This window comes from Neofelis nebulosa, chromosome 14 (genome assembly GCF_028018385.1).
Source record: "Neofelis nebulosa isolate mNeoNeb1 chromosome 14, mNeoNeb1.pri, whole genome shotgun sequence".
Classification (NCBI taxonomy): Eukaryota; Metazoa; Chordata; class Mammalia; order Carnivora; family Felidae; genus Neofelis; species Neofelis nebulosa.
In genome coordinates this window covers 41,716,618-41,742,956 of record NC_080795.1, presented here as the reverse complement: position 1 = coordinate 41,742,956, position 26,339 = coordinate 41,716,618, and the positions used below count along the sequence as shown (strand labels likewise).

At 43.3% G+C, this 26,339-nt stretch overlaps 1 protein-coding gene across 1 annotated transcript in view; it reads left to right on the top strand.

Moving 5' to 3' along the window:
- Positions 1-5,431: 5,431 nt before the first annotated feature.
- Positions 5,432-26,339, top strand: part of TP53INP1 (tumor protein p53 inducible nuclear protein 1) — a 156,585-nt gene continuing 135,677 nt past the window's right edge. The window contains exons 1-2 of the mRNA XM_058698623.1: positions 5,432-5,994; positions 7,464-7,500. The gene's annotated coding sequence lies outside the window, so the exon portion shown is untranslated. The remainder of the gene's footprint in view (positions 5,995-7,463; positions 7,501-26,339) is intronic.

The window sequence follows — 26,339 nt, the reverse complement described above, 5'->3', positions numbered from 1 at the left end:
CCCTTCTTTTCTTTTCTTTTCTTTTTTAAGTTTATATATTTTTCTTTTCTTTTTTAAATATTTATTCATTTTGAGAGAAAGAGAGAGCACAAGCATGAGTGGGGGAGGGACAGAAAGAGAGGGGCTGTCGGTACAGAGCCCAACTCAGGGCTCAAACTCACAAACCATGAGATCATGACCTGAGCTGAAGTCAGATGCTTAACTGACTAAGCCACCCAGGCGCCCTTGTTTCTGCTTTTTTAAATGTTTGTTTGGTTTTTAGATTCTACCTGTAAGTGAAATCATATGGTATTTGAGATATTTCACTTAGCATAATACTCTCTAGGTCCATCCATGTTCTCAAAATGGCAAGATCTCATTCTTTTCTATAACCAAGTTATACTCTATTTTATATATTTATTTATATATAAATATATATTTACATATAAATATATATCAATATATCACATATAAATAAATTTATATTTATAAATATAAATATATATAATATATATATATAATATGCCACATCTCCTTATCCATTCACTATCAGTAAACATTTAGGTTGCTTCCATATCTTGGCTATTGTAAATAATGCTGCAATAAACATAGAGGTGCATTATCTTTTTGAGTTAGTGTTTTCATTTTCTTTGGGTAAATACCAGTAGTGGAATTACTGGATCATATGGTATTTCTATTTTTAATTTTTTTTAGGAATTTCCCTACTGTTGTCCACAGCGGCTGCACCAATTTACATTCCCAACAGTGCACAAGTGTTCCTTCTCCACATTCTCGCCAACATTTGTTATTTCTTGTCTTTTTGATATTAGACATTCCAACAGGTGTAAGGTAATAGTGATTTTAATTTACATTTCCCTGATGGTTAGTTATATTGAGCATCTTTTCATGTGTCTTTTGTCCTCAACAGTTTTCTTATTGGTGTCTGGGATGTCATCTGTTACCTCTCGGTCATCAGAAACTGCTCCTCCTGTTATCTTGACATTTTTTAAGCCAAACCTCTTTCTAAAATTATCAAACCATCCTTTACTGGCACTAAATTCTCCAGCTTTAGATCTTCCACCTTTCTTTTGCTTTAAGTTGTCATATAATGACTTTGCTTTTTCTCGAATCATATTAGAGCCCATAGGTGTGCCTTTCTTCTAGCAATCCTGCACCCACATGAAAGCTGCATTTTCAATATATAAAATAAAACAGTATTTTGCAAAGAGTGCAAGGTTTTTGCACCTGCTGGCATAGCTGCAGCAACAACTTCATGAATTTCCTTCTCTTTTTTTACAATGATCCTGACGCTGGATTCATTTATCTTGAAATGGTGGACAACTGCAAGGTGCAGACCTTAGTCTATGGTACGTACCTTGCAATTCAACTTCCTCTTGTAATGTCACAACTTTTCTCTGCTTCTTGGGAGCACTTGTGCCATCACTAGTGGCACTTCACATGGGTCTCAGGATGTTATTCCAGGTTTATGGTACTGTCCTCACATGATGAAAAATACGTGGGAACCATGAGAGATCAGTGTTTACGGTGATACACAATCACTGGAAAGAAGCTCTTCACGGAGATGATTAGCGTCACATGACTTTTTAAACGGGTCCTCACATTGGAGCTCAGTGCAACAGCAGCAACAGGAGGTGGCTATGAAATTATTGCAGTAGCACAGTAATTTTATGCGATTATGATTTAATACCACATCTTTACGTTTGTTTATATTTTCTCAACTGCGAATAGCAACATGTACAATCGGTGTTTGTGTGCATAAATTTTGATAAGTTTTAACTTTTTATAAGACATTTGTGTATATTTTATGGTAGTGATAAAATAGCCTAGAATCTATACGTATTTTATACATTCATGACATACTTAATTTTCTTCGATATTTCTGGGCTACACAGTTTGTAACTTTCTCTAAATTTTCACAAATCTTCAAAAACATTTCCAATATATTTATTGAAAAAAAATTTACATATAAGTGGACCCATGCATTCAAACCCATGTTGTTCAAGGATCAGTTGTATTTTGGATATTATTTCTACACATAAGGATGGATGTAGGAGAGTTTTAAGAGGCCTTATGAGCCTAATAAAAGGTGCTTGACCAAGCTTGGGGTCTAGCCTGGAGATGATTAGTACAGAATCAAACTATGTCAAAGAAAATTAAAAATAGACTTACCCTATGACCCAGCAGTAGCACTGCTAGGAATTTACCCCAGGGATACAGGAGTACTGATGCATAGGGGCACTTGTACCCCAATGTTTCTAGCAGCACTCTCAACAATAGCCAAATTATGGAAAGACCCTAAATGTCCATCAACTGACGAATGGATAAAGAAGTTGTGGTTTATATACACAATGGAGTACTACGTGGCAATGAGAAAGAATGAAATATGGCCCTTTGTAGCAACATGGATGGAACTGGAGAGTGTGATGCTAAGTGAAATAAGCTATACAGAGAAAGACAGATACCATATGTTTTCACTCTTATGTGGATCCTGAGAAACTTAACAGAAACCCATGGGGGAGGGGAAGGAAAAAAAAAAAAGAGGTTAGAGTGGGAGAGAGCATAAGAGACTCTTAAAAACTGAGTTGGTACCAAACTGAGGGTTGATGGGGGGTGGGAGGGAGGGGAGGGTGGGTGATGGGTATTGAGGAGGGCACCTTTTGGGATGAGCACTGGGTGTTGTACGGAAACCAATTTGACAATAAGTTTCATATACTGAAAAAAAAACACTATGTCAAAGAGGAATTTGAGGTTAACCACATGCTAGATAATTCCATTTAGACACAGCAGAAGACACACAGGTGTGATTCAAAACTCTTGGGTGCAATGTGACGTTGGGAACACTGGTCTAGATGTAAGTGAGAAAGTATAAGCATGAAAGATAAACAAGACCAGTTGTTTACAGCTAACATACAGTTAGGCAAATTGCTCAAGAGCATGACAAAATTAGAAGGAGGTGGGCAGAGTCGGGCTTGGCTGAAGGGCATATGAAAGAAAGGGGAAGAGGAACAAATGAGTTATTTTCATTTGTCCGAAAGAATGAAGGGAAGAATTTCGGGGAGGGGGGGTACGTAAGAGAATGGGGAGTTTTCCTGGAAAAGCTTCCAGGAGAAAACATAGAAGATAAATCTCAGCTTGGTGTGGGTGTTGGGAGGATGGGACAGATGACTTTCATGACAGTAAGCAATAAACAAGAGCAGCAGCAAGAAATAGTAAGTGGGAGAAGATTGCTCTTAAGAGGAAACGAGAGGACCGTGATTCCAGTTTGTCTCAAGCCAACAGAGGAGGAAAAGGAGGGAGAGGAGACCACCCAGGGGAATTAACAAGGGAAAGGTGAGATGGGATAAGAATCAGAGGTTCACTGTAGAAATGTCAAGTCTCCCAGAAAAGAGATATTGAAGCATAGAACCAGAGAAACCAGTAGAACATGAGATAAAGGCAGAGCAGGAGAAGAAGGATATTAACATCATAACACTTGAGTACGGGTACAACCATGCTACTTAAGTAGGCGAGGAATGAGAAATTCTAGAGATGGGGCCTCTAGATGGAAAACTCCCATGTGATACAGAGAGGGCTGCTTCCTGTGCAGGGGGTTCTCCCCCACCACAATGGGTTATTTGGGAAAGGGGGGCCCGGTCGGTAGACTCGCGTGTGATCTGAAATACCTAACAAGAGCTTCCCACACCAATCAAAAGGTGACACCTGCTGAGGCACAAGGTCCTGGAGCCCTCACACTGTGCCCGGGACACAGGAGGTAGGGGAAGACATCCCAGAGGAAGGGCTGGGAAGAGCCCATCGTCGGGGGGACCAGGGAGGCAGATATTTGCCCAACCAGTAGGAAAGTACAGTAAACTGCACAATAGCATAATAAGTGGCAGCCAGTATTTAAACACAAAACACAGTCCTCACTATTGTGAAGTTAATTAAGAATAGTATTTTTCAGGGGTGCCTGGGTGGCTGAGTTGGTTGAGTGTCCCACTTCGGCTCAGGTCATGATCTCATGGTTTGTGAGTGCAAGCTCCACGTCGGGCTCTGTGCTTCAGATTCTGTGTCTCCCTCTCTCTTTGCCCCTCCCTGCTCGTATTCTCTCTCTCACACACACAAAAAATAAAACGTTAAAAAGAAGAAGAAGAAGAAGAAGAAGAAGAAGAAGAAGAAGAAGAAGAAGAAGAAGAAGAAGAAGAAGAAGAATAGTATTTTTCAGGGCACCTAGGTGGCTCAGTCAGGTAAGCGTCTGACTCTTGGTTTCAGCTCAGGTCATGATCTCATGGTTTGTGGGTTCGAGCCCTGCATCCAGCTCTGTGCTGACAGTGTGAAGCCTGCTTGGGATTCTCTCTCCTTCTCTCTTTGCCCCTCCCCTGCTTGCTCTCTCCCTCTCAAAAGCAAATCAATAAACTTTAAAAAAGAAGAAGAGGGGCGCCTGGGTGGCGCAGTCAGTTAAGTGTCCGACTTCAGCCAGGTCACGATCTCGCGGTCCGTGAGTTCGAGCCCCGAGTCAGGCTCTGGGCTGATGGCTCGGAGCCTGGAGCCTGTTTCCGATTCTGTGTCTCCCTCTCTCTCTGCCCCTCCCCCGTTCATGCTCTGTCTCTCTCTGTCCCAAAAATAAAATAAAAAATGTTGAAAAAAAAATTTAAAAATAAATAAATAAATAAATAAATATAAAAAAGAAGAAGAATATTTTTCAAAATATTTTCACAAAAAGCACACACAATAGAGAAGCTTATTCTGAGCCCAGCTGACCCCACACTGAACTCAACAAGCGCAAATGATCCCCAGGCTGTGAGCTGACTAACCTTGCCCCACCCCCAAGATAGGAACTACCACCAGCTTGGAAGACAGGTGCCCATTGCCGGTTGTGCCACATCCCACTTCTCCCATGGAAGGGTACCACCGGGGTTTGAGGGAGCAAGTGGGGCACAGCCATGCTGCAACTTTCTGAGAACGACTGCTTCCATCCAGGAAAAAAGCACTAAAGCTCTGAGGTTTATGAGGATGGTTGGAGATATAAGTTGTAGAGGGAAAAATTCTGTTATCAAATATGAAAAGTAAGAATATTGACAACTCCCCCTTCCTTTCTCTCCTAAATAGTTGATAACCTATGTACATTTCTTCTAAATACAGTGGCACCGGAAGGGAATTTCAGAGGGATCTTTAGGAAGGTAGTTTGGCTGAAAATAATCTTATGCCCGATTTCTGAAGCCAATGCCTTAGGTCACTGTGTGAGTAGTAGAGCCAGAATCTCCAGCGCACTGTGAACAAGGGGAGTTGGCAGAGAGGAGCTACCACTGCAGACCCATCCTGGTGGGTTTACAACGTGTGGGAGACTTACGGGGGAGGGGGGGGGGTGTTGTGGGGTGGGAACTGAGTGAAGTCGGGGTAGAAAGAAGCAGAACCAGTCAGACAGTGTACAATAGAAGAATATTCAGCTCTTGCACCACTTGGGGGAATGTAACGACTTTGAACCTTTCACTTCCATTTTCCGGAGGGAATCTAGAAAGAACCTAGCATGGGCGAGGCGTCACATTGGGACGCCATCTAATGTACATGCCTGTCCCTTTCCAGTCCTGGCAGGGCTCTAGGGGTCCAGGATCGGCCAGTCTGCAGTAGAGGTGAGAGAGTGATGACAGCGGGTAGAGGCTGTCAAGCCAGGTGGGCGCCCTGGACTCTAGGGCTCCTGCAGCAGGGAGGACTGCAGGGGGCGCTGCGCGTGGCAAGTGCAGGCACCTGCGATAAGACCCCGCGTGCGGACGAGATACTCCGCCCTGAGGCGGGAGGGAGGGACGGAGGGCTGGTGAGCGTTGGCCTTCGGCCTTCGTCTCCCAACGCCCCAGGGCGAGGCTGGACTTTCCACAGTTAGCTGGACGAGGGGAGTCTTGAGAAATGGCGTTTTGTTGTAATCGGGTGTGTGCCACTCCCCGGCCCTGAACCGAATGTGCAAGAAAGATTGGAGGTTGTGAAATCCAAATCGGAAGACGCTGCCTCACTGCGGATACTGTGGTAAGAGTGGAAATGGGGGCCTCAAAGGCTGGGGGAGTGGTGGGGGGGGGGGAGGTGGTCAGCGTTACCCAGCACTTGGCGACTGTGTGTTACAAAGAAATGCAAAGTAAAATAAAAGGACAAGGGAAGGATATTTGGATCTCTTTTCAAGGAAGTACAGAATGGTAGGCAATGTTTTTTAAATGTTTTAAAAACATTTGGGGAGCCTGGGTGGCTGAGTCAGTTGAGCGTCCGACTTCGGCTCCCGTCATGATCTCGCAGCCTGTGAGTTCAAGCCCCGCGTTGGGCTCTGTGCTGACAGCTCAGAGCCTGGAGCCTGCTTCGGATTCTGTGCCTCCCTCTCTCTCTGCCCCTCCCCTGCTCATGCTCTGTCTCTCTCTCTCTCTCTGTCAAAAATAAATAAAACATTTTTTAAAAAGTTTTAAAATAAAAACACTTAAGGTGAAAGCCAACGAAAGGTTTTGTTTTTTTTTTTAATTTTTTTTTTCAACGTTTTTTATTTATTTTTGGGACAGAGAGAGACAGAGCATGAACGGGGGAGGGGCAGAGAGAGAGGGAGACACAGAATCGGAAACAGGCTCCAGGCTCTGAGCCATCAGCCCAGAGCCTGACGCGGGGCTCGAACTCACGGACTGCGAGATCGTGACCTGGCTGAAGTCGGACGCTTAACCGACTGCGCCACCCAGGCGCCCCCAACGAAAGGTTTTAAACAGCAAGCAGTCATATGGCTGCACAGAAGTTTAAATGAAAGGCATAGGTCAAGGACACAAAGGCTGAGAAATGATACAGCAGCCAGAAAAGTGCAATTGTCATAGCCAAATGATAGAATGAAGAAAAGGTCTAGGGGGTTTTAGGGGAAATATAAAAGGGAACAGAGTGTCTTACAACAAGAAAGGAAAAAAAAAGTACCAAGTATCAGATATGGGGATGAAGAGTCTGGATAGCAGAAATATGGACTCCTACAAATGTGTAAGAAGCAGCCAGAAACAGGAAAAAGCAATGTAGAAAGGAGAAAGGGGAAGGTGTAAGCATGAAATCTGGCCCCTGGTAACCCCCCAAAACAACCATCTGTTCACCCAGAAGATAGCACACCCCTCCCTCAGGCGAGGGTGGTGACCACCTTCCAGCCATAGACTTCCTGTGGCTGGACATTAGGATGTATTGACCTGATTGCAGTGAGGGAGGGCGCTCCAGAGGACCACAGCATCTTTCCTCAGGATTCTGAGGAGAGTGTAAGAGAAGGGGCCACTTCCAGATTGACTGCTGGTTCTCAGGCAGCATTAGGAGAAGCTGAGATTAACTGAGAATTGAGTGCTGTTTGTGGCTGAGCAGTGGGCTATCCACAGTGATAAAGGTAAATAGCAAGGTAGGTCTGGGGGCGTCATTGATACGAATCAATTAGCACTCAGAGAGGGTTATTGAGGCATTTTACAGCCTTGACAGAAAAATATTTTCTGTTTATTTTGCAGCCGGCCTTATCTGTCTGTCCTCCCAGCATGGTTAAAGGTAGGGCTGCTTTTTTTCTTTTTCGATTTGAGCTGGTTTTTACTGTTAAGTATCAGTCAGGTGTTTCTCTTTCAGCCCCATTTTGGCTGAGAGCAGACAATGTCAGTCCATAGGACAGTATTCTGTGAAATCCAGATCTTCCCCATAATCTGGGTTGATCTAAAGGCAGTTCAGAGAACATAACCTATAGTCAGATGAAAGGAAGCTTCTCATTCCTTCTGTTGCCCAATCAACTGTTGCTCATGTGATAGGGCAATGGCTATGCACTAGCTTCTGATCTCTGGAGGTCACACATTTGAATACTGCAACACAGGTAGTAGTAGAATAGATTATGATCAGGGTGTGTTATCCATTTCTAAACCAAGAGCTAATTTACTCAAAATTATGCCAAGAAAACAGGTTCCAGCCCCAATCTGCAGAGCCTGTAGAACCAGATACAGGGGTATTAGCTAAATTACCTAATCTCTTGATTTCCATGTTTGTCCCTCAAATCTTTTTAATAATGTTGAAGATTCTAAAGAGGTCTATAGGAATGCAGGTACAACACTCTTCAAAGATGACCTGTGTTCTACCTTGAGAGGCCTGTATGGCATCTAGAGGGTTCCATTCTCAACCACTGCCTGTCTGATTTTATGAACCTTCTGGATGAAGCTTTCCATCACCTTAGTGACAGTGTCTAGTTCTCTTGCTATTCTCTGAGCCAGGGCTCATAGGATTTTTCTCATTCTTCAGGTCTTTTGTAAAGTATGGAATGAAAAGGCATGTGAAAAGATAGCCCCAGATTCCTTTTGAGTGGTGAAAGTTTTTGAACTCAGATCAAAATCTAGTTTTTCTCATTCTTAGAATCACACAATCTAAGGGAATTTTATGGGTCAAGTGGACCCTGGATGATCCTGAAGGCAGGCATTAGTTTACCAAAATAGCAGATCTCTGTCCAATTTTCATGTGACAGCTAATAGGCTTTTGTGCTGCAAATCTGATCCCAGTTACTAGGGGCCGTCAGAAATCTGTCTTTGGCCAAAATGCTACTATGCAGTTGTCAGATGGTATTGTAATTTGTCAAGTGTGATTCAGGACCAAGCAGTGCAGTTTTTCGTGTAGAGATCAAGTAGATCTAAACCAGAATTACTTGGACCTGAGCCTATATACTATATTTAAAATAAGATCTGTAGGGGCGCCTGGGTGGCTCAGTTGGTTAAGTGTCCAACTTTGGCTCAGGTCATGATTTCACGGTTTGTGGGTTCGATGCAGGCATCAGGTTCTGTGCTGACAGCTCAGAGCCTGGAGCCTGCTTCAGATTCTGTGTCTCCCTCTCTCTCTCTCTGCACCTCCCCTGCTTATGCTGTGTCTCTCTCTGTCTCAAAAATAAATAAAAGATTTAAAAAATTAAAAAAAAAAAAGATCTGTAAAAGGAAAACAGCCTCTAATATATTCCCTCTGTTCCCCAGTACTCTCTCAAATTCTATTTCTGTGGAAGTTTGGTTATAAGAGCTCACTCCCATGATAGGCACCCAAGTGCATTTACAAGAATTGGTTTCTCTGCCCCCGTCGGTCAGTCAATTAATCATAATGTATTCTATTCTTTTGAGAAAAGGTCCGCAGCAGGGTTTGGGGGGTTTAGGGGAATGTGTGTGCCTGTGTGTTTGCCTAAGTGTGGGGAAATAGGTTCTACTTACATAAATGGATCAGAAAAAAAGCTTAGGGTGGAAAGCCACCACCACAGGGGAAAGTGCCCAAGGTTAGGTAGTGAGATATTGTAATGGAATCACAAGTAACTTGTAATATCACCTGCAGGAAATTACTTTCCATCTGACACTAATATACTATTGTACTTTGATTACAAATCCACGTGCCACCCCCCCCAGACCCTTTGCTTCTTACGCATACAAGTTATGATTACTGTCTGATTGTTTTCTCCACATTCATCATGTGTGTAATATCTTGTTTTCTTCACATTCACCATGTGTGTAAGATCTTGTTTTCTTTCGTTCACCATGTGGGTAATATCTTGTGAGCTCAATAAATACAGGGACAAAACACCTGTTCAGGGCTCTTGTCTCCTCCCAGAAATTAGCCTTTCTCGTATTCAGTTCTGTGTCTGCTCTCTTGCTGGACAAGGGAGAACTCCAGACTGATAGTCTGTGACACCCAAGTGCTGGTTACATCACATCCATCTGACTTTCTCCTCAGGTCACTTGTTGGATGTGTGACTTTAAGCAAATCGCCTCATCTTTCCTTATGTGCATAATGAGTACCTATCGGTCCTTCACTCAATGAATATGTACTGAGAACCTATGTGTACCAGGCACTGTGCTAAGTCCTGGGGATACTAAGTGCAAAAGTGGACTCTGTACCCCCAGAGCTTATGCTCTACAACAATTAACTGATTACTAATAATTAATCAGATTATTAAAATAGTCACAATTGGGACACACCAAGGTACAAGGGAAGATGTGTGCTGCTCCAGGTCTGGGAAGATCACCCAGGGGAGGTGATGCTCCCTGCAAAGGATGGGACAGGAAGGAAATGCCTACCGGGCAGAGGGAAGGCACAGGAAGGGGTGGGAAGGGCCTGGTGAGTCAGGTGGCCTGGCCGCTGCCTCCTCTCTCTGATCCTCCAGCTAGTTCCTTCAGTGTGCTGAATCTGGGAAGGTCATGAAAAGGGACCCATGTCTTAAAAGTAATTAGCCTCACAGAAAGTCCTCTCCCGTCCATTCCTGGGAAATGAAGACGCTAATAGGCTCCATGGCAGCAGGGGAGGTGCCTGCCTCAGGGGAACCTGTCCCAGCAGAAACCCTCATAGCTCCCTGCTGCTCAGAGACCCCCACACACACCTATGGCTCCTGCCTCCACTTCTCGTTCTCTCCACTGGCTCCTTCTGCCTGCCTGACTGCTTATTCTGACCTCTTCTGCGCCTCACCAGTTTGTTTTATGAGTGGCCATTGTGGTCTCCTTTAGTAGCTCTCGGCTTCCTCCCCCCATCCCACCAGCTCCCCCTGCTAAGGGAGATGGGCTTGCTCAGTGGCCCACTGTCTGAAGTTCATCTCCCTGGGTCAGGCATGCACCTGACACAGGCTCCAAGGTGCTTAACCTGGTTGTATGGGGTGGAAGTAGGAAGGTGAAATACACAGGAAGACCACTGCCCCTGGGCTCCTTGGGAAAGGCAGGCACTTCTCAAGAGCTTTACAACCCAGAGTAACTCCCCCTGAGAAAGTTCCCCACAGCTGAGGTGGATGCGCCTCCTGGCATAGTGCTTGCCAGTCTCTGTTGTACCTGCTGCCCTGCTTCCTCCCCGGATGTTAGCCCTCTCTGTCGGTTGGCTAGGGCAGCTATAACAAAGCACCACAGACTGGTTTCAGAGTCAGTAGCTTAAACCATGCTGTGGAAAGGCATGAGCATGACCAGCGTGAAGGGATGCAGAGAATAGCACGGTCAGTATAAGATGTTTATTTTGTTGAGTTGTAGGAAATGAAGTTGAAGGTCAGGCCCATTTCTGGAAGCCCTGAGTGCCCAACTGAGGCATTGCAAGGTGCCTGGAAATTACCCTGAGGCATCTGGAAATTACCCTGCAACCAACATAGCTGTCCTGAGAAGTCTTGAGCAGAGGAAGAACTTGAGGCAAATGGCATTTTAATGTTAGTGAAAAATCTGGCATTAGGCAGCTTCTGCCTAAAGATATGCAACTTTTATTAAGAATTTGAGAAAATTGTGAATTATGCAGGGGAGGGAGGGGGAACCTGCTTCTTTCTGGTCAAAGGTTGATCTTTCTCATGATGTAACATTAGGTAACAGTATCACTGAGGCCTCATTTGAAAATCAAATCCTTTAGGGGCACCTGGGTGGCTCAGTCGGTTAGGCATCCGACTTTGGCTCAGGTCATGATCTCAAAGTTTGTGGGTTTGAGCCCCATGTTGGGCTCTGTGCTGACAGCTCAGAACCTGAAGCCTGCCTCAGATTCTGTGTTTCCCTCTCTCTCTCTTTGCCCCTCCCCTGCTCATGTTGTCTGTCTCTCTCTCTCTCAAACATAAATAAACATTTAAAAAAATTTTTAATAAAAGAAAATGGACTCCTTTAGAGGTACCTGGGTGGCTTAGTCAGTTGAGCGTCCAACTCCTGATTTTGGCTCAGGTCATGATCCCAGGGTCGTGGGATTGAACCCAGTGTTGGGCTCCACGCTGAGCCCCTGAGCATGGAGCCTGCTTGGGATTCTCTCTCTCTCTCCGTCCTTCCCCCACTTACATGCACACTCATTCTCTCTCTCTCAAGTAAAATCAGCAGCTCCTTTTATGACATGACAAGGTCATTTTCTAGGAGGTGTCAATCACTACCCTTGCTTAAAACTTTTAAAGAGTTGAAGTCTTTCTACTGCCTTCCAGGAGACCCCAGCAAGTGGCTCTCTTCTTTTATTGTTTTGATTTCACATGGTTACCTTGCCCTGCTCACGCTATCACTGATCTGTGTTTGTCAGAGATTCTCTTATGGTAATTGATTAAAAACAAAAACAAAAGACTAAAGCTACCAGTTAAAACCAAACGCTTTCTAAGCCCAAGTAACTAGAGAGGTAGGGATGCAGCTGGCCTCAGTCATGCTTGGAACCAAGAACTCCAGTCCTTCAAATCTCTCTTATGTTGGCTTCATTCTTTCAGGCTGGCTGGCTGCACAAGACCCACAACCTGAATGGCTACATCCTTAATTTCCTCCAAAGAAGACAGAGGACCCTTCCTTACCAGAACCAATTAGAAAATTCTAGGGAAACACTGGTTCATTTACCCACTCCTGCCCCAAGAGATGCTTATGATTGACCTAGGAAGGAGAAAATCCCTCCTCAAAAGAAGGGGGTGCTAATCTAGGCTGATAATAAAGGTCTCTTTGGGGGCCTCAAAGAAATTAGTTTTATTTTCAAGCATCTTGAGGCTGTTTGGCCCTGGTGACCCCATAGCCCGAATTTTCCTGGACGGTTCCAATTTCATTTAATGTAAGTTTTCCTCAATAAGGATGATTTTTAAGTATATAACAATATGATTTTTGTACACTTTTGTACAAATTTCATATGAATGAATGAACAAATCTGAAAATGATTTGTCAAATCTTATGTCCTTGGTTTAGAAAACCTGACGTATTATTGCTCTACTATAGAGCATACTAGAGAAATTAGCAGAAATCTCTGGATCTTCCTTCTGTCATATGAGTTCTTTCATTTGTCTGTCAACCCACTTGAATGGAATCCTTTTGACCTTGAATTCTGCTTGATGATCAACCAGGTCTGGGGTATTATGGACATATCAACAATTGGTGAAGGATGTATTGAGAAATAATGTTTTGCACGTTAGACTCTTTGAGGTGTGGAGCCCTTTTTGTTGGTTGCCTGATAAACATCATCCCAGGTTCCTTTGAATGAGACTCCTTTGAGATTGTCAGGCACCTTGCAATGCCTACATCACGATTCCCCCTCTTTTGGCTTCAGACTAAACCTGAGGCTCTTGATCTAATGGCACTCTCTAATGGCCAAGGGTAATGAGATGGCTGGAAGGATGACACTAAGGACAGGAGCTCGTGAGAAAGTAAAGGCACACAGGACAGAAAGAACCCACACCTGGAATTGGAGGATCACTATAAGAGTGAAAAGGAAGAGCTGAGTCTGAGGGACACTGTGAAAGAAGAATCCATGGAACCTGCTGACTAAATGGATATACAGAGAGAAGAGTGGGGAGTTGAAGATGGCTCAATAGTCTGGCTCTAGTCTGTGATAGTAGCAAAGGAAGTACTCAGCCATTAATAGAAATGGGGAATTTGGACGGGGTGCCTGGGTGGCTGAGTCATTAAGCATCTGACTTTGGCTCAGGTCACAATCTCACAGTTCGTGAGTTCGAGTCCCACACTGAGTGAGCACTAGCCCCACTTTGGGTGAGCCCCACTTTCTCTCTCTCCCCCCGCCTCTCTCTTTCTCAGCCCCTCCTGGGACTCTCTCTCTCTCTCTCTCTCTCTCTCTCTCTGCCCCTAGCTCACTTGCACCCTCTCTCTCTCAAAAACAAAACAAAAAAACAGGTCAAAGATCAACCCAGTTAGGGGTCAGAGGGCACCAGAAAAGCCACACAAGTCAGTAACAAAAATCTTCTCAGGTTATCTTCACACACTTGTATGTAGCCCTGGCAATGATTGGGACTAATTAGCTGGAACATAGCCTTTTCTTCCTTTTTTCTTTCTATTTTTTAACTTCTTATTATAGAGAACTTTAAAAATAAGCAAAAGTAGAAAGAACATAATGAGCACCCGTGTTCCCATCACCCAGCCTTGACAATGATATCATGGTCCATCTCGTTTTCTCCCAACCTGCACCCACTTCTCCCTGCACTGGTTTTGAAGCAAATTCCAGACATCATATCTTTCATAATAAATATTTCAGTATGAATTTCAAAAGATAAGGACTCTTTTTTTTTTTTTTAATTTTTTTTTCAACGTTTTTTATTTTTTTATTTATTTTTGGGACAGAGAGAGACAGAGCATGAACGGGGGAGGGGCAGAGACAGAGGGAGACACAGAATCGGAAACAGGCTCCAGGCTCCGAGCCATCAGCCCAGAGCCTGACGCGGGGCTCGAACTCACGGACCGCGAGATCGTGACCTGGCTGAAGTCGGAGGCTTAACCGACTGCGCCACCCAGGCGCCCCAGATAAGGACTCTTTTTTAAGAAACATAAGCACAATACCATTATTGTGCCTTACAAATTGAGTAATATATTATTAATATCAAGTCAGGTTCAAATTTCCATTAAAAAAAAAACAGTTTATTTGAATCAGAATTCATTTTAGACCATAGATTGGGATTGTTTGATAGGCTTTTAAGTGTCTTTTACTATGTGGATTCTCTCCCCCCCCCCCATCTTCTCCCTTTATTTTTGAAGAAATGGAATTCTTTGCCCATAGAGTTTTCCATGCTCTTGGTGTGCTTTAACATGTTCCTCTGTCTCCTGTATGACCTACAAATTGGAAGCCCTGATCAGATTCAGACCCATTTTTTATTTTAAATGTTACACAAAAGATGCCCAGAGAAGGTGTTAGAGGGAGCCATGGCTGTGGATGGAATCAGCAAGAAGGAGTATAAGGAGAGGGCTCCGAGAAAGGGCAACATGGAAGGGGCGGGCAGAGAAAGAGACTCTCCTGGGCAGGAGAGGTGACAGAGCAGGTAGAGCAAGGCTGAAGTGGGATGGCCAGCTCACACCTGGGGGCTCTTCTGGGACCACGCTGGTGTCTGCACCTCGGAGCTGCCCATGGGAGCAGGGGCATTGCTCACCCCTCCTCGCCTTCCATAGAAAGCAGCCGGCTGGCTTCTCCTCTAGGGGCCCCAATTCTCTCCTCTTAGGGGCTCTGGCTGTCTGGGAGGAGAAAACAGGAGGAAACAGGGTTGTCCTCTAGAAGTACAGAAACACAGCCTGGGGTGCATGTGCAAGACCATGCTTTTCCTCACTACTTGGGACTGGGCTCTTCTTCTGAGTGCCTCCTACCCACTGTCCTCACTGCCGTGTACCACTTTCTTGCTGCCTGTGAAGGTTATTTGTAGTCACCCTTGTTCTGGGGCCTTCCATGGTAGAACCTGTGGACACCCCATCCTGCAGCACAGGCTACTACTGGGCAGACACGCCTGGCCTCAGGCTGGTGGATCAAGACAACGTGGTCACCTGTGTCCCGGTAATGCCCATTTGGCTGTTTTGCTCTGCCTTGCTGCAGAGACCAGGAGCATCAAGTTCTTTGTCTTGGAAAGTTCTGGCAAGAGGTTGGGCCCATCACAAAGGTCTCTCTTTAAAAGGAAATGCTGGTCAGGGCTTCTGAGCCCTAATAGTAGAAACCTGTGAGCTGAGAAGCACAGTCCACTGAGCTCCCCTTTTCCAACTGCCCAGACACTTCCAAAATCTCAGCATCAATCACAGCTTTATTTGGCATCGAAGGCCTCTGGCACAAGGTTAACTCAGTACTAACAGATACCCAATGGCTCTCAAATGTACTATAAAATACAGATTACTATAAAGGATACCGTGGCTTCAACATGAAAATTAAGCTGTTTAGGGAGTGGGACAAAGGATAGTTCAGTTCTGATGAGGGTTGAGAGGGTTCTAGCAGGGGGAGCAGCCCTGGGCAGGTCCAGGTGGGGCTGCAAAGTGGGGGCAGCCCAGCAGGAAGGCCCTGGGTCTTAGCAAATGGCCAGGATGGGGAAGGCAGGACATATGCAAGGAAAGGAAACTATCATTTTATTGAGCGTTGAGAAGGCGTGCTGGTGCAGAGATTCATACAAAGATTAACTTCTGGGGAAGAGGGGTTAAAAATTGCTGAGGTGGAAACCGGCATCTTTTGTTACTCCTTTCCCTTGAAGATAAAACCAGTCTGTGCTGAATGAAAGAAGACTTGAAAGAAGCGGATGTGAGGAGCAAGAAAACCCCTCGTGACTGGCACCAAACTCGCTGCCAATATAGTTCATTCCTCAGCCTCAAACAAGGCCCGGGCGTAAGGCTGGCATTAGTCACAGCTGGCTCCGAGGTGCCTCTGGGCTTTGCTGGAGCCAAGCCCAGGGACCAGGAAGGGCTTTAGCCCACTTCCCTTAAGATTCCCACAGGCCACCCAGTCACCATCTCTGAAAGTAGGAGGGATACCTCTCCACCAACCATCCAAACTCATTCCTGGCAGGAATTCTGCCAGGAACTACTTACAGCCAAATGGAGCCAGGCTGGCTATTTTTAGGACGGAGGCCATTTTCCCTGTGCCCACTGAACAGGATGCAGGACTCTTGAAGCCCTCGTGGAGAAGCTGCAAAGGCCGTTGGGTCCGCCTTGGTGAATGGCCAACCTCTTGAATTCCCCTGCAGGCCCGGAGCCCCCAGGACAACCTGTGGTGGTGTGCATGGGAGACTGTGATGCTGGCTGACTAATGGGGGCTCTGTGCTGGTGAAGTCTGCCTTAGGCTTTCAAATGACCGTAGGGTGCTAACAGACGCAAAGCAAGTTGGTTTTACCACAGAGTATAGATTTCACTTTTTTTTAATTTTTTTTTTTAAATATTTTTATTTATTTTTGAGACAGAGAGAGACAGAGCATGAGCAGGGGAGGGGCAGAGAGAGAGGGAGACACAGAATCCGAAGCAGGCTCCAGGCTCTGAGCTGTCAGCACAGAGCCTGACGCAGGGCTCTAACTCACACACTGCGAGATCATGACCTGAGCCAAATCGGACGCTTAACCTCCTGAGCCACCCAGGCGCCTCTGTAGATTTCACTTCTAAGGGATCTGGATTATCACCAGTTTTGTTTCCCTGTAATAGAAATTGCTTTTTACTGCTTGTTGCTTTGTTATTTTCTCCCTCTGATTTAGACAAATAATATAGGGAGAGTGATTAGAGGGGGAAAAAGTCATGGGAAACATGCTTCCAAATCACAGACCTGAGAAAAGGAGAAGAGTGGGAGAGGCTTTTTCTGCTTTTAATTGCAGGTGAATTACACAGCAAAGTGCTATAGAAGCGAATTATGACACCAGAAATTCTCTGCCCAGCTCTGGTTGTTGATACATTTTAATCCTTATGTGCGACATTAACAGTTTTAGTGTATCTTAATTACCTGCCATCTGGCCTATTTATTTTAAATATAGCTTCTGAATTCATGGATTTTTATGTGCTTTTTTTTGTTTATATATAGATATGTGTATATATGTCTATATGTGTACATGTATATATATATATATATATATCTTTTTTTCATAATCTAAAGTAGAAACTCAGCACTTATTTTTAGAAGCTCACTCTTTGAAGTCGCAAGAGACAAAAATGTATTTCCTCTCTTAAAGTTATTTGTTTGATAACTTGAAATCATTAAAGCATCCAGGATATAAAAGTCCAAGATTCAAACCTTAATGTCTATAAGATACCAACAGATAAAATATAGCGACCCAGTTTTCTCTCAAAGTGAGATAGATATGTATATGGATAGATTAAAATGGCCAGCATGCATGTAGCACTTACTAAGTGCCAGTGTTAACTCATTTAATCTTCACAACAGTTCTAGGGAGTAGGCACTGTCATTACCCCACTTTATGGATGAAAACATTGAGGCACAGAGAGGTTAAATAACTTGCTGGGGGTCAAACACTAGGAAGTGAAGGAGCCAGCGCATAAATTCAAGCTGCCTGGTTCTAGAGCCACGTTCTTGTTCTATGTTCAGTGTCTCTCAAAAAAAAAAAAAAAAAAAAAACCCTCCCCTCCTTAGGATACAGAGGACCCTCAAGACACCTGCTTTGAACTGAGTCATTGTGTGGGTATGAGGTTCACGAGTTAAGGAGCTTATGGGACAAGAATAAACAAGGTGCAGAGAAGTGAAGTCTGCCCCAGACAGTGTGGCTGGTATGTGGCTGTGGCTGGACAGGTTTCAAAGTCATTGTGTAACATCAAGCACACACTAAACCGCTTTGAAGTATTTGTAAATAAAGTTCTTAGAAAAAAAAATTTAATAATTCAAAGGAGTTTTAAAATCACCAGCTATGTGAAAGCACATCTTTAAAGCAAACCATAGTATAAATAAATATAAGGTGGTAGCATTGGTCTTATGGAAATAACACAATTCTTACCCTCAGTAATTTTAGAATCTAATAAGTCATTGTGGTGATGCACACAAAAGTTTACAGGTTTGATTAATATTGTTGAAATGGCATCTGGCTCCATAACTAAGTCCGTGACAAGTCCATGACTTGTTGCTCTTTGTTACACTCTGTATCTTCCTCTAGATTATAAATTCCCTGAGAATGGCCACCTTACCTTGTTCCCTGCTCTAGAACAGTGGCTGCTACTCAGCAGATGCCCAATAAATGAACACTGAAGAAAGGAATGAGTGAGTGAGTGAGTGAGTGAGTGAGTGAGTGAATTTGCCAGGTTGTTGAGGCCATGGACTTGGGTAAGCAATTTGAGGATGAGACTGCCATTGAAAGGATGGGGCCGAAGGAGGAGACGGATAGCAAGCAGCAGGATAACGGTGACCCCAGAAAGTAGAGGTCCGTGAGAGCCAAGACTACGGATACAGTTCAGGAAGTGGTGAGCAGCGTTAGGAAGCACCGCAGAAAGATTTAAAAGGGTGAGAATTGGGAAGACACTGTGGCTTTTGGTTTGGGGGCTGAAAAGAAAGGGTAGCTGCAGGAGAGAAATTGCAGTGGAATCCCATTTGCACGGGACTTAAGGAGTAATTGGGACACTAGACAGGAAATTTGGCAGCGAATGGAAGGAAAAAGAGATGACAGCACTGGACATTTTCTTGTAAATGCAAGGACATTGTTAATTCACTAGAAAAGTGTCATGTTGTCACTTTGTTGCTGTCTCAAGTGGAGGCTCCCTCTCACTTGTCCTTTGTCCTAAGAGAACAAAAGGGGCCTTGAATTTCACAAGTGCCCTAGTGATGCATCTGAGAGCCTGGGCTTTGGAATCAGAATGCCCTAGTTCAAATCTCCATTCTTCCTATTTACTAGCCAGGCTTGAGACCTGGGAGAGATTATTTAATTCCTTAAATTTTCTCATAGGTAAAGTGGCGATTCAGTCACTGAATGTTGTGAAGCTCCTACCGTATGCCAGACACTATTCTGGCGGGGGAGGTTAGCATATCATGGGAAATAGGTCTCTGGACAATTCCAAAAACATGAAGCCAACTAATATTTTTAAATTATGTCTTGGCTTCCACTTCCAGGAAGATGGAGTTTCCTGGATGTGCTGTTTCCTAATGCTCCCACTAAGTACAACTAAAAACCTTGGACATTATTTATAAGACATAAGAAGACTCTGAGGGTGCCTGGGTGGCTCAGTCATTAAGCATCTGACTTCAACTCAGGTCATGATCTCACGGTTCGGTTCGTGAGTTCAAGTCCCACATTGGGTGAGCCCCATTTCTCTCTCTCTCTCTCTCTCTCTCTCTCTCTCTCTCTCTCAATATCTCTCCCCCTGCCACACCACCCTCTCCCTCTCTCTCTGCCCCTCACTTGCACCATCTCTCTCTCTCTCTCTCTCTCTCTCTCTCTCTCTCTCTCTCTCTCTCAAAAAAAAGAGAAGACTCTGAAAGGTGGAGAGAAGACAACCAGACCAGAGACTGTGGGATCCAAGGCACAACCTGGCAATGAGTCCTCCGAGTTTTCTTTTAGCTTCATATACACAGACTTCTAGCTTTAAGAAGCTGGCAACCTAGAAGTGCCAACAGGAGCAAACAAAAACTCCCCAACACAGGCCTATTCTTTCTAAGCAGAAGTCCAGGAAAGGGGCAGCCTAACAAGACGAAAACCTTTTAGACAGTAACTACTTGCTCCAGCTAAAAACCACAGGAAGAACAGTGGCCCCACTCTCACCCACAGCAGCAAAAGGGGGATCAGGAGCCTAGACTTCCTGCTTCACCAAGCTATATCAAAGGGCTCCAACTGCAACACACACACACACACACACACACACACACACACACACGCTGAGGTGCTATCAGGGAAGGCCATAGACAGCTGGGACTTTTATCCTCACATGACAGTAACAAGGCCCCTGCCACCACAGTGTCAGTGGAGACCACATGGGGAATCTGAACTCCACCCACAGACAGCAGTAACAAGGGACTCCTCCCCCTCCCTGCTGGAGTGGTGTCAAAGGAGGCCTAGTGGAGAGTTAGGACTTCCACCACTGCCCAGGGATAATTAGGCCACCTTCCTGTGATGTCAGCGGTAACAAGGCACTTCTGCCCCTCCCAGCCAGGGTGGTATGTATGAGTGGATGCCCAGTGGGATCTAGAACTCCCATTGCTGCCCAGAAGTAACTAGGAGCCCCTAACAGTGTGAACTCAGGTCAAGTGGTGAATGTGGGCTCCTACCCCCCTCACCCCCACCCTCTCTGACCTTGGCAGTAACAAGGCAGTGCTCCTCTCTTCCTCTGCCAGATTGGCATCAGAAAAGCCAGTTAAGGGGTGCCTGGGTGGCTCGGTTGGTTGGGCGCCCGACTTTGGTTCAGGTCATGATCTCACGGTCTGTGGGTTCGAGCCCCGCGGCAGGCTGTGTGCTGACAGCTCAGAGCCTGGAGCTGCTTTGGATTCTATGTCTCCCTTTCTCTCTTCCCCTGCTCTGCTCATGCTCTCTTTCTCTCTCTCAAAAATAAATAAACATTAAAAAAAATTTTTTTAAGCCAGTTAAAACACAGGTTTAAGTAGGATCCAGACTCTCATAATATCCAAAATGCCCAACTTTTCAATTGAAAACCACTCATATACCAAATATTAGAAAACTCTCAGAAGAAAAAAAATCAATATATGCCAACACTAAAATGACAGAGATGTTAGAATTACCTGACAAAGGTTCTAAAAAAGCTGTCTTAAAAAGCCAATTACAGACATGCTTGGAACGTGAACAAATTGAAAGTCTGAGTAAGGAAATATAGTCTCAGTACAGAAATAAGAAGATATAAAGAAGAACCAAATGGAAACTTAAGGACTAAAAAATACAGTAACTAAAGTTAACTCAGTGGTCGGGCTCAATAGCAGGATTCAGGGACCAGAGAAAAATAAAATCTATGAACTGGAATATACAGCAATAGAAATTGCCCAATATGAATAAGAAAGAAAACAGACTGGAAAGAAAAAAAAAAAAAAGAGAAGAAAGGAAGGAAGAAAGGAAGAGAAGAAAGAAAAGAAGGAAAAAAAAGAAAAAAAACAACAACAACAGAGGTTCAGGGACCTGTGGGCCCATAACACAAAAGTCTAATATTTGTGTCATCCAAATCCCAGTAGGAGAGGAAAAAGAGAGCAAAGCTGAAAAAATACTTGTAGAAATAATGGCTGAAAACTTTCCAAATTTGGCAAAAGACAGAAACCTACAGATTCAAGATGTAAGCAAATCAGAAACAGGATAAACCAAAGAAATCCATACCACGTCAAATTTCTCAAAACTGAATATAGTGTTTGTACTTCTATTTGTTTCAATATAATTTTATGCCTGCTGAGTATAATTAAATTTAGAGCTGATTTTTTAAAAAACTAAGACAAAAGAATCTTGAAAGCAGCCAGAAGCAATACCTTATACAAAACAAAAACAATTTGAAGGATAGCAGATTTCCTATCAGAAACCATGGAGGCCAGAAGGAAATGGTACAATTTGCAAGTGCTGAAGTGAAAAAACTGACAACCCAGAATTCTATGTCCAGTGAAAATATCATTCAAGAATGCGGGGGGGGGGGGGGGGGGTGGGTGCTTAAGTGACTCAGTTGGTTAAGTATCTGTCTCTTGATCTCAGCTCAAGTCTTGATCTCAGGGTTGTGAGTTCAAGTCCTGCACTGAGCTCCACACTGGGCATGGAACCTACTTGGAAAGGAAAGGAAAGGAAAGGAAAGGGAAGGGAAAGGAAGGGAAGGGAAGGGAAGGGAAGGGAAGGGAAGGGAAGGGAAGGGAAGGGAAGGGAAGGGAAGGGAAGGGAAGGGAAGGAAAGGAAGAAAGAGAGAGAGAGGAAAGAAAGAAAGAAAGAAAGAAAGAAAGAAAGAAAGAAAGAAAGAAAGAAAGAGGGAAAATCAAGACATTTATCAGCTGAAGAAAAACTAAATGAATTTGTCATCAGCAGACTTATCTTAAGAGAATGGCTAAAGGAAGTTCTCCAAACAAAAAGGAAATGAAAAAGGAAGGAATCTCAGAATATCACAAAGAGAGAAAGAACAACAGAAAGTAAAAGTTATGAGTAAATACATTTCCTTCTCCTCTTAAGCTTCTGAATTATGTTTAATGGTTAAAGCAAAAATTATAACACTGTCTCTTGTGCCTCTAAATGTATATAGAGGAAATATTTAAAAGCATTTATAAGCAGGGGAAGGCAAAACGATGTAAAAGGATTTAAGCTATGGAGATTCCTCAAAAAATTAAAAATATAATACCCTATGATCTAGTAATTTTCCTAGTAGGTATTTACCTGAAGAAAACAAAAACACGAATTCAAAAAGACATATGAACTCCAGTGTTTATGGCAGCATTATTTACAATAGCCAAGATATGGAAGCAACCCAAGTATTTATCAATAGATGAATGGATAAGAAGATATGGTATATACATACAATGGAGAACTAGCCATAAAAAGGATGAGATCTTGCCAGTTGCAACAACATGGATAGACCTAGATGGTATTATGCTAAATCAAATAAGACAGGACAAAGACAAATACCATACAGTTTCACTTCTGTGTGGAATCTAAAAAACAAAACAAACAGAAACAGAATCATAAATACAGAGAACAAACTGGTAGTTTCCAGAGGGGAAGGAGTTGGAGCCAGGGGGCAAAATAGGTGAAGGGGATTAAAGGTACAAACTTCCAATTATAAAATAAATAAGTCACAGGGATGAAAGCTACAGCATAGGGAATATAGGCAATAATATTGTAATAACATTGTATGGTGACAGATGGTAACTACATTTATCCTGGTGAGCATAGCATAATGTATAGAATTATCAAATCACTATGCTGTACACCTGAAACTAATATAACATTGTATATCAACTATACTTCAATAAATAAATAAAAATAATTCAAAAATGTAAATAATCTAAATCCATCAACTGAAAGAGATTGGCAGAATGGATTAGAAAATATGACCCAACTGAATGCTGTCTACAAGAAACTCACTTAAATATAACAATATAGGTAGGTTGAAAGTAAAAAGATAGAAAAAAAAACATGCAAACATTAATCAAAAGAAAACAGGAGTGGCTATTATAATATCAATAAAGTACACCTCAGAGTGAAGAAATTTACCAGTGATAGGCATATTATGTAGTGACAAAAGGATTAAATCCACCAAGGAGATATAGCAATCTTAAATATGATGGAGGCACCAAACAGCTACAAAATATGTAAAGCGAAAGGTAATAGAATGAAAAGGAGAAGTAGACAAATCCACAGTTATAGGTGGAGAATCCAACATGCCTCTCTCTACAGCTGACAGAACAGCTAGACAGGATCAGCAAGGTTATAAAACATCATCAAGTAACAGGATTTAATTGACGTTTGTGGAACACTTCACCCAACAACAGCAAAATACATAGTCTTTTCAGTTGCCCATGGAATATATGCCAAGATAGGGTTATGACCAAAGCTCACAATTTTAAAAAGTCCATTAATCAGACCTATTGGCCCTTTAAATATTTAGATATACACATTGTGTTTATATTGGAGTTAGTTCATCAAAAACAAAGACTTAAAATAAAATTTATTTCACTTTCATTATGAATTGATACTGATTGAATCTTATCTGCCACAACTGATAACTCCTTTCTTCCTCTCCCAAATAGGGGGCAGCAACCCAAGACAGGGGAGGCACTCTAAGAAAACCAAAATGATGAAAATCTGGATTTCCAAAGATGTTTCCACATTCACAGATGTTTTAAAAAATGATTGGCCAAAATGTTGCTGTACTGGAAGCTCCCCTATTTAGCCTAACTTCTCTTTCCTAATACTAGGTACATTCAACATCTATAGGCAATTTCCTACCTTAACTAAAGTGCATGTACAGTGGCTATGATGAAAGTTTGTCATTTATCTCTGTGCATGCAAACAGACTCATAAGCACACACTTGGTCCCCACTGTCATATAGCAGCAAGATGACGGTTGTGCCTTTTAACTCAGCAAAGGATATGGCACATATATCTCATTCCTTCAGGCTCTCAGCCCCTCAGTTGGCCAGACTATTGTGGTTATGAGTGACAGAAATTCAACTCTCAAACTTGCATAAGCAAAAGGGAAGAATTTGCTGGAAGGCTCATAAAACCAAACTGTTGGCATGACAAGGGGTGCTGTGGCACCATAGATATCCTTGCTTCCCCAGCCCCTAACAGAGCATCCAGTTTGCTGAGTGACTAACAAATCTTTTTTTTTTTTTTTTTAAACTCCCTGGGCAACTCATTCCAGGTGTAGACAATGAGGAGTTGGAACCACTGGATGTACTCAGTGATGTGCATGAAGAAATTGCTGATGTTCACAATCAGAATTAAGAGGTCTATCCCTAAGATAGGGTCACACTTAACATTTAACCACATTCTCTTCTCCCTAGTGTGGTTTCCTTGGTTCAGGGAAGATAAAACTCCCACCAGGAAGTGCCATGTCAATGTAAATAGTGATTTAAGTTGCTACCACATATCTAATGAGTTATATCCCAGAAATGTCACTGGGAAAAAACAAACAAACAAAAAATCCTCCCATCTGGGGAGTTTGCATCAAGATTGAAAAATTTAAAAATCAAGACAAGGACGCTTCTCCTTTCTCCCTTGAACAAAGAGGGAAAAAGATGGAGGAAGAACCAGATGCTTTTTTTTTTTTTTTTCCATTTAATTACGGGAGAAAATTTACCAGTGACGAGAAAGTGACCTTTGCCCCAGAAAACAACCTCTCATGCGCTGGGCATTCTGGACAACTGCAGAACCAGGCCCAGGCCTCTCAGTGGACTGCTCCGTGGTCAGGACAAGAGAGCAGCCTTTCCGGGAAGCAGTCATCCCTCAGATCCATGCCTGCCTCAATTTCCTCTTCCTTCTTGCTTCTCCGTCCTCCTAGGTGTATTTTCTAGGAACATTCCATGAGCCAGGACCACTGTAGCTGCACTGGCGATTAGTTGCAATAGTAAGTCTTCCTCTGGCGGGAGCAAAATAAGTGTCTTTCACCTCCAGTTCTCACCAGGACCCAGCTGGGTTTTTCCTTCAGAGCCCACACATTGTAGGCACATACTGGTGTAATTTTGCCTCTGACATTCAGGCAACACAAGTGTCATCTATTGCTCACCATCCCCGCCCCCCCCCCCCCCCCCCGCCACCACACACACACAGAGGCCCGCTCATGAAAAAGCTGGAGAGAATAAGAACTCGTGCCCCCAGAACTAGTTTAAAAGGTGAGCTGAACAACTGGGCGGGGTCTCCATCTATACGAGACACTAAACATCACAGAAATAACAGATCCCACAAGCATCTCCTCACATAACCAGTAATGGAAACTGGTCCCACTCCCACAGAAGGAGACGATGCCTTGAGTGGGGAAAATGGTCCTCATGGGCACCAGCTCCATCCACACTAAATGAATCGTGAAATTTTACTTAAGTGAACATTCGTTTGGATAGAGCTAAATTATTGTTAATCTGTCTCACATTCCTTGGTCAAGCCCAGCACCCAGCATGCCACTTCTCTTACGATGGCTCACCACTGAGCTAACTCGTCAGGAAACAAAATGAAAATCCTGTTTTACTTTGTACCTGTCCAAGACCACAAGAAAAAAAGAAAATAGTCAAGGAGATTTAGAACTGTGTAATGTGTTGAGAGTGACTGCCCAATTCTCAAAGCATCTTTTATTTTTAACAAAGTTAGAACATTCCTTTAAAAAAGTGACCTCCTCTAAATTATTTAAGTTACCCTTCAGATTCAACTTGGATATTGAGTATATGCTTAGCATGGCTGATGGCATTGGTTCAATCAGGCAACTGTCTGTAGATCCACATTTCACATCTTGCCTCAAATTCATTTCATGTGGTTTAAATGTGAAAATATCAAAACACAAAAATATTAAAAGAAATTGTTTTAAGAATACGGAAAGAAATTGAAAGGCAAATGAAACTGTATGGAGAAGTGATAGAAGTATAGAAATCCTGTGTTCCATTCTAGCCTGGAAATCTTACAAATACTGACAAAGGCTATTATGCTGGCTTTTCAAGGAACATCCCATGGGATGTCCTATACCACTTTATTTGGTTATTAAAGGAAAGGTTGAAGGGCACCTGGGTGTCTCATTTGGGTGAGCATCCAACTCTTCTTTTTTTTTTTTTTTTTTAAGTTTATTTATTTATTTTGAAAGAGA